At 45.9% G+C, this 8939-nt stretch overlaps 1 non-coding gene across 1 annotated transcript; it reads right to left on the bottom strand.

Annotated features, from left to right (window-relative positions):
- Positions 1–1246: 1246 nt before the first annotated feature.
- On the bottom strand, positions 1247–1319 carry trnav-cac (transfer RNA valine (anticodon CAC)). Its single transcript has one exon. It is a non-coding gene; the product is annotated as a tRNA-Val (tRNA).
- Between the last annotated feature and the right edge of the window lie 7620 nt (positions 1320–8939).

Raw genomic sequence — 8939 nt, forward strand, 5'->3', positions numbered from 1 at the left:
GGGATTTTGTTTTTTTATTGATTTCCATACACCTATTCGTATTGAATGCAAGATTGACATGCTTTGACAATGCCGGAGAGTGTTCATTTGAAACTTGTTTTTTCCTTATCTTTCACTGATTTTACTTATTGCATAAGATTACATGGTACCTCAGTGGTTAGCAATGCTGCCTCACAGTGCCAGGGACATTGGTTTGATTCTCTCCTCGGGTGACTGTGGGGACTTTGCACGTTCTCCCCAAATCGATGTGACTTTGCTGTCGTGTCCTCCCACAATCCAAACATGTGCAGGTTAGGTGAGCTGGCCATGCTAAATCGCACATCGTGTTCAGGGATATGTGTATTAGTCAGCAGTAAATGTGAAGAAATATGATCAGAAAAAGTGTTTGGGTGGGTTACTCTTTGGAGTATCATTTTATTCAAACAAATGGCCTGTTATAGCATTGAGGTAGCAGGGGTGCTTTCGTGGCGTCGCGAGTATTACGGTGCAGGCCGAGATATAAGACATGTTGGAACGGAAACGGAGGAATCTACAAACAGGCTAGAATGACATCGCATCCATTTGGATTTCTTTAAATCACTGACGAGCAGGAAAATGTAAACGGCGAGGGCGAGTGGGGAGGTGAGGAAGTTGCAGCTCTGGTGAAAGTCCAAAGGTCCCTCTGAGAGTGTAACTTCGTTCAATGCTTTTCGTGGAAGGATCAGAAGGGGGTAACTACACTCTCAAACAGAATGGCATATGATCAGAACCAGGTAGGAGAAAAACTTTATAATGCTTTGCACCAACCTGCGAACTGCTCCAAAACATGATTCAGGATCTCTGATGCAAATTCTCGCACGTTGAATAACGACAGACACCTTCCAAATGAGGTCTTTCAGAGACGACTTTGGGATACATTTGACAGACAGATTAGTTCAGGAATCCGTGGTGCATTGTGACACCAGCGCATCGGCTTCTTCCCTATCTTTGAACCGGGCTGCCTGCGCAAGGAATGCAAATGCGGTGATGCTTTTCGTGGAAGGATCAGAAGGGGGTAACTACACTCTCAAACAGAATGGCATATGATCAGAACCAGGTAGGAGAAAAACTTTACAATGCTTTGCACTGTTAGTAAATGGAACTGCATTGCATTTCACGACGAGAGCAGATTTGTTTAAGCAAACTCGAAGGCAGGTTTGCAGATGGGAAAGCAAGCAAGTCAGCTCCGTTCTTGTCCATGTAAAAGACTGCAGTTGAAGAACAAAGCTGTTTCTGCCCAGTTTCGAACTGGGGACCTTTCGCGTGTGAGGCGAACGTGATGACCACTACACTACAGAAACTGGACTCTGACGGGCCTGCTGGGGCTCAGTGGCATTCAGCACTGAAACCTGAAGCCATTCTACCTTTCACCTTTCTGTTTCCATGAGCTCGTTGTTGAATGGGGACTTGTTTAAATTTGGCTATGTGCTGAGCATGGACGTGATACACCGAAGTATCTGTTTCCACGCGGTGTACCCCAATAACGTTGTGTTGCTCACACCTGCTTTAAAGAATTACGTTTTTGCGGAGCTTACCGTCGCAGTCTGTGGCAAAATCATTTGGTCTGTTCGACTGCTCACGGGAAAGGTAGTATTGTGAAACACTGCAGAAACGAACGACATCCTTACTTTTGCTCCGACTGACCATACTCCGTGAAAGTTTCCCAGATTCTCAGTTGAGGATTTTTGCAGCTGGAAGTTACCTCAGAAACCCTGTTAATTCGTAATGTATTGAGCGAATCGCAAAACAGAAAGTATTTAACACGGAACACAAACAAAACTGGAAAACCAAATGCATTTTCAGACACAGCGAGCACGAATCTTAAATGTGAGACAGTCCGGGGGCATGAGCCATAAAGTAATCACACAACTAACAACGGGGCAATTCCAAACTAATCTTTCAAACATACTGGAGCCTGAGTGCACCACCACTTCCCAGACAATGCTGCAAAGCGACAAAGAAAGAACATGACAAGAATGGGCCATAAAAAGTGAATTTCACCAATCGCAGTCTCGATTAGATTACCTTTCCCTTCCGATGTCTCCAGGACGGAAATGAAGAAAGAGGGAGAAATTCAATAACATATGACATCGAAATAGATTGGAACGATTTTCTCATTGGCCAGAAAACCGAATGACGGCGATTCGAGTCACCGTAGGACTCTGTTTCGCAACAGCGATGAAATAACAGTCTCCATTCGGTTCCAGTAAAAGCTCAACTTGCCTGGAACTGAAAGCAACAGTAGAGCTGCTGGCGATTTTCCCCACGGGAGGCGAACACGATCACGACAGAACAGGCACTTTGGAAAATTCGGCACTTTCCCACACCGCAGTCAATCCCCCGGGAAGCAAACCCGTTTTTCTTCTGTTTTAAACAGAAAAGCAGCAGGGATCGAAACAGCATTTTAACAAGCTGTTGCCGATGGAGCTGTTCAGAAGAAATGGCAGGGGTGGGATTCGAACCCACGCCTCTTTCGAGACTGGAGTCTTAATCCAGCGCCTTAGACCGCCTGGCCACACTACCAACACGCCCACCGCCCCATTTTCTTGCACTTCCAATTGTGCTCCTGCATAACAACAGATGCAAACTCACGTGAAAAGGGTTCGATGATCCCTCTCCGACTCGAACAGCTGCTCGGATGTGCCCGTCTGCAATATCAATTTCTCAGCAGATAATGAAAGCCCATCAATCCAGACAAAAATCACTGGTAAGCTGAGTCTATCTTCTCAGACTGGATTCAGCTACAAATGTATCTGTGAGTGCGTGAGAATATATGATCGGTTATGATTGGGTCAAATTACCATCAGCTGCTTGACATTCCTGCAATTCGTATTCTTGCTTTGCTAAATGATTTCACGCATTGCTCGAAACAGGACAACTTTCACGTTGACACGGAACATGAAACACACCAGACTACAGGGAAAATGCACAAAGCTGAGCAGGCCGTGTCCCAAATCATAACGTGCAGCATAGTTTCAGTCACTGTGTCTGTCTTGCAGAATAAGGTTCCCAAAGAAAGTTCCACCCTAAAACCGGAGGTCGCAATCCAATCCGAGAACGACAGATTGCATCGTGAGGAAGGTCTGACCTCGGGGCCGGTTCGAGATGCCACTTTCCTTGCCTTTTACCTTCACCGTGAAATTTGCTGCAGAGATGTTCACACCTGGACATGAGCCTCATGGATACCAACTGAGTTGGAAACCTGTGTGAGAATCGATGAGAAGCGACTCAATAAAGTTTAACAAATTCCATGGTGCTTTTTAGAAATGCAGTTTCTTTTCACCTCAATCTAAAAGGCAGTTTCTGAACATAGTAACAGAAGTCAAAAGGTAATTACCTCACCCCACCCCCACTCCGGAAGAGGTGCTAACTGCCCTTGATTGCTTTTTGTTCACGATGTGAAGAGCTCTCACGCCTGATTCACCTTTACGCGTCTGCTTGCTGAGTGAATCACAAAGAAGGAGTTTCACCAGAGCTGCAACTGCCACACTTCCCCAGTCGCCCTCCCGTTTACATTTTCCTGCTCGTCAGTGATTTCAAGAAAACCAAATGGATGCGATGTCATTCTGTAGTCTCTCTGTCGATTCCTCCGTTTCAGTTCCAACGTGGCTTAGATCTCGGGGCGCACCTTATTACGAGCGACGCTATGAAAGCACAGGTCCAGAGGTTCCTCTGAGAGTGTAATTTCTTTCATTGCTGTTGCTGATTGAATGAGCCACCAACCTGCGAACTGCTCCAAAACATGATTCAGAATGTCTGGTGCCAATTCTCGCACGTTGAATAACGACAGACACCTTCCAAATGAGGTCTTTCAGAGACGACTTTGGGATACATTTGACAGACAGATTAGCTCAGGAATCCGTGGTGCATTGTGACACCAGCGATTCGGCTTCTTCCCTGTCTTTGAACCGGGCCGCCTGCGCAAGGAATGCAAATGCGGTAATGCTTTTCGTGGAAGGATCAGAAGGGGGTAACTACACTCTCAAACAAAATGGCATATGATCAGAACCAGGTTGGAGAAAAACTTTACAATGCCTTGCACTGTTAGTAAATGGAACTGCATTGCATTTCACGACGAGAGCAGATTTGTTTAAGCAAACTCGAAGGCAGGTTTGCAGATGGGAAAGCAAGCAAGTAAGCTCCGTTCTTGTCCATGCAAAAGTCCGCAGTTAAAGAACAAAGCAGCTTCTGCCCAGTTTCGAACTGGGGACCTTTCGCGTGTTAGGCGAACGTGATGACCACTACACTACAGAAACAGGCCTCTGCCATCGCTGCTGGGGCTCAGTGGCATCCAGCACTGAAACCTGAAGCCATTCTACCTTTCACCTTTCTGTTTCCATGAGCTCGTTGTTGATTGGGGACTTGTTTAAATTTGGCTATGTGCTGAGCATGAACATGATACACCGAAGTATCTGTTTCCACGTGGTGTACCCCAATAACGTTGTGTTGCTCACACCTGCTTTAAAGAATTACGTTTTTGCGGAGCTTACCGTCGCAGTCTGTGGCAAAATCATTTAGTCTGTTCGACTGCTCACGGGAAAGGTAGTATTGTGAAACACTGCAGAAACGAACGACATCCTTACTTTTGCTCCGACTGACCATACTGCGTGAAAGTTTCCCAGATTCTCAGTTGAGGATTTTTGCAGCTGGAAGTTACTTCAGAAACACTGTTAATTCGTAATGTATTGAGCGAATCGCAAAACAGAAAGCATTTAACACGGAACACAAACAAAACTGGAAAACCAAATGCATTTTCAGACACAGCGAGCATGAATGCTAAATGTGAGACAGTCCGGGGGCATGAGCCATAAAGTAATCACTCAACTAACAACAGGGCAATTCCAAACTACGCTTTCAAACATACCGGAGCCTGAGTGCACCACCACTTCCCAAACAATGCTGCAAAGCGACAAAGAAAGAACATAATAAGAATGGGCCATAAAAAGTTAATTTCACCAATCGCAGTCTCGAATAGATTACCTTTCCTTTCCGATGTCTCCAGGACGGAAATGAAGAAAGTGGGAGAAATTCAATAACATGTGACATCGAAATAGATTGGAACGATTTTTTCATTGGCCAGAAAACCGAATGTCGGCGAGTCGAGTCACCGTAGGACTCTGTTTCGCAACAGCGATGAAATAACAGTCTCCATTCGGTTCCAGTAAAAGCTCAACTTGCCTGGAAGAGAAAGCAACAGCAGAGATGCTTGCGATTTTCCGCGCGGGAGGCGAACACGATCACGACAGCACAGGCACTTTGGAAAATTCGCCACTTTCCCACACCGCAGTCAATTCCCCGGGAAGCAAATCCATTTTTCTTCTGTTTTAAAGAGAAATGCAGCAGGGATCAAAACAGCATTTTAACAAGCTGCGCCGACGGAGCTGCTCTGAGGAAATGGCAGCGGTGGGACTCGAACCCACACCTCTGTCGAGACTGGAACTTTAATCCAGCGCCTTAGAACTCTCGGCCACACTACCAACACGCCAGCGGCTCATTTTCTTGCACTTCCAATTGTGCTCCTGCATAACAACAGATGCAAACTCACGTGAAAAGGGTTCGATGATCCCTCTCCGACTCGCACAGCTGCTCGGATGTGCCCGTCTACAATATCAATTTCTCAGCAGATAATGAAAGCCCATCAATCCAGACAAAAATCACTGGTAAGCTGAGTCTATATTCTCAGACTGGATTCAGCTACAAATGTATCTGTGAGTGCGTGAGAATATATGATCGGTTATGATTGGGTCAAATTACCATCAGCTGCTTGACATTCCTGCAATTCGTATTCTTGCTTTGCTAAATGATTTCACGCATTGCTCGAAACAGGACAACTTTCACGTTTACACGGAACATGAAACACACCGGACTACAGGGAAAATGCACAAAGCTGAGCAGGCCGTGTCCCAAATCATACCGTGCAGCATAGTTTCAGTCACTGTGTCTGTTTTGCAGAATAAGGTTCCCAAAGAAAGTTCCACCCTAAAACCGGAGGTCGCATTCCAATCCGAGAACGACAGATTGCATCGTGAGGAAGGTCTGACCTCGGGGCCGGTTCGAGATGCCACTTTCCTTGCCTTTTACCTTCACCGTGCAATTTGCTGCAGAGATGTTCACACCTGGACATGAGCCTCATGGATACCAACTGAGTTGGAAACCTGTGTGAGAATCGATGAGAAGCGACTCAATAAAGTTTAACAAATTCCATGGTGCTTTTTAGAAATGCAGTTTCTTTTCACCTCAATCTAAAAGGCAGTTTCTGAACATAGTAACAGAAGTCAAAAGGTAATTACCTCACCCCACCCCCACTCCGGAAGAGGTGCTAACTGCCCTTGATTGCTTTTTGTTCACGATGTGAAGAGCTCACACGCCTGAGTCACCTTCACGTCTCTGGTTGCTGAGTGAATCACAAAGAAGGAGTTTCACCAGAGCTGCAACTGCCACACTTCCCCAGTCGCCCTCCCGTTTACATTTTCCTGCTCGTCAGTGAAAACCAAAGAAAACCAAACGGATGCGATGTCATTCTGTAGTCTCTCTGTCGATTCCTCCGTTTCAGTTCCAACGTGGCTTAGATCTCGGGGCGCACCTTAATACTAGCGACGCTATGAAAGCACAGGTCCAGAGGTTCCTCTGAGCCTGTAATTTCATTCATTGCTGTTGCTGATTGAATGAGCCACTAACGTGCGAACTGCTCCAAAACATGATTCAGGATCTCTGGTGCTAATTCTCGCACGTTGAATAACGACAGACACCTTCCAAATGAGGTCTTTCAGAGACGACTTTGGGATACATTTGACAGACAGATTAGCTCAGGAATCCGTGGTGCATTGTGACACCAGCGATTCGGCTTCTTCCCTGTCTTTGAACCGGGCCGCCTGCGCAAGGAATGCAAATGCGGTAATGCTTTTCGTGGAAGGATCAGAAGGGGGTAACTACACTCTCAAACAAAATGGCATATGATCAGAACCAGGTTGGAGAAAAACTTTACAATGCCTTGCACTGTTAGTAAATGGAACTGCATTGCATTTCACTACGAGAGCAGATTTGTTGAAGCAAACTGGAAGGCAGGTTTGCAGATGGGAAAGCAAGCAAGTAAGCTCCGTTCTTGTCCATGCAAAAGTCCGCAGTTAAAGAACAAAGCAGCTTCTGCCCAGTTTCGAACTGGGGACCTTTCGCGTGTTAGGCGAACGTGATGACCACTACACTACAGAAACAGGCCTCTGCCATCGCTGCTGGGGCTCAGTGGCATCCAGCACTGAAACCTGAAGCCATTCTACCTTTCACCTTTCTGTTTCCATGAGCTCGTTGTTGATTGGGGACTTGTTTAAATTTGGCTATGTGCTGAGCATGAACATGATACACCGAAGTATCTGTTTCCACGTGGTGTACCCCAATAACGTTGTGTTGCTCACACCTGCTTTAAAGAATTACGTTTTTGCGGAGCTTACCGTCGCAGTCTGTGGCAAAATCATTTAGTCTGTTCGACTGCTCACGGGAAAGGTAGTATTGTGAAACACTGCAGAAACGAACGACATCCTTACTTTTGCTCCGACTGACCATACTGCGTGAAAGTTTCCCAGATTCTCAGTTGAGGATTTTTGCAGCTGGAAGTTACTTCAGAAACACTGTTAATTCGTAATGTATTGAGCGAATCGCAAAACAGAAAGCATTTAACACGGAACACAAACAAAACTGGAAAACCAAATGCATTTTCAGACACAGCGAGCATGAATGCTAAATGTGAGACAGTCCGGGGGCATGAGCCATAAAGTAATCACTCAACTAACAACAGGGCAATTCCAAACTACGCTTTCAAACATACCGGAGCCTGAGTGCACCACCACTTCCCAAACAATGCTGCAAAGCGACAAAGAAAGAACATAATAAGAATGGGCCATAAAAAGTTAATTTCACCAATCGCAGTCTCGAATAGATTACCTTTCCTTTCCGATGTCTCCAGGACGGAAATGAAGAAAGTGGGAGAAATTCAATAACATGTGACATCGAAATAGATTGGAACGATTTTTTCATTGGCCAGAAAACCGAATGTCGGCGAGTCGAGTCACCGTAGGACTCTGTTTCGCAACAGCGATGAAATAACAGTCTCCATTCGGTTCCAGTAAAAGCTCAACTTGCCTGGAAGAGAAAGCAACAGCAGAGATGCTTGCGATTTTCCGCGCGGGAGGCGAACACGATCACGACAGCACAGGCACTTTGGAAAATTCGCCACTTTCCCACACCGCAGTCAATTCCCCGGGAAGCAAATCCATTTTTCTTCTGTTTTAAAGAGAAATGCAGCAGGGATCAAAACAGCATTTTAACAAGCTGCGCCGACGGAGCTGCTCTGAGGAAATGGCAGCGGTGGGACTCGAACCCACACCTCTGTCGAGACTGGAACTTTAATCCAGCGCCTTAGAACTCTCGGCCACACTACCAACACGCCAGCGGCTCATTTTCTTGCACTTCCAATTGTGCTCCTGCATAACAACAGATGCAAACTCACGTGAAAAGGGTTCGATGATCCCTCTCCGACTCGCACAGCTGCTCGGATGTGCCCGTCTACAATATCAATTTCTCAGCAGATAATGAAAGCCCATCAATCCAGACAAAAATCACTGGTAAGCTGAGTCTATATTCTCAGACTGGATTCAGCTACAAATGTATCTGTGAGTGCGTGAGAATATATGATCGGTTATGATTGGGTCAAATTACCATCAGCTGCTTGACATTCCTGCAATTCGTATTCTTGCTTTGCTAAATGATTTCACGCATTGCTCGAAACAGGACAACTTTCACGTTTACACGGAACATGAAACACACCGGACTACAGGGAAAATGCACAAAGCTGAGCAGGCCGTGTCCCAAATCATACCGTGCAGCATAGTTTCAGTCACTGTGTCTGTTTTGCAGAATAAGGTTCCCAA

The sequence above is a fragment of the Chiloscyllium punctatum genome, chromosome 13 (assembly GCF_047496795.1).
Source record: "Chiloscyllium punctatum isolate Juve2018m chromosome 13, sChiPun1.3, whole genome shotgun sequence".
In the NCBI taxonomy this organism is placed as follows: domain Eukaryota; kingdom Metazoa; phylum Chordata; class Chondrichthyes; order Orectolobiformes; family Hemiscylliidae; genus Chiloscyllium; species Chiloscyllium punctatum.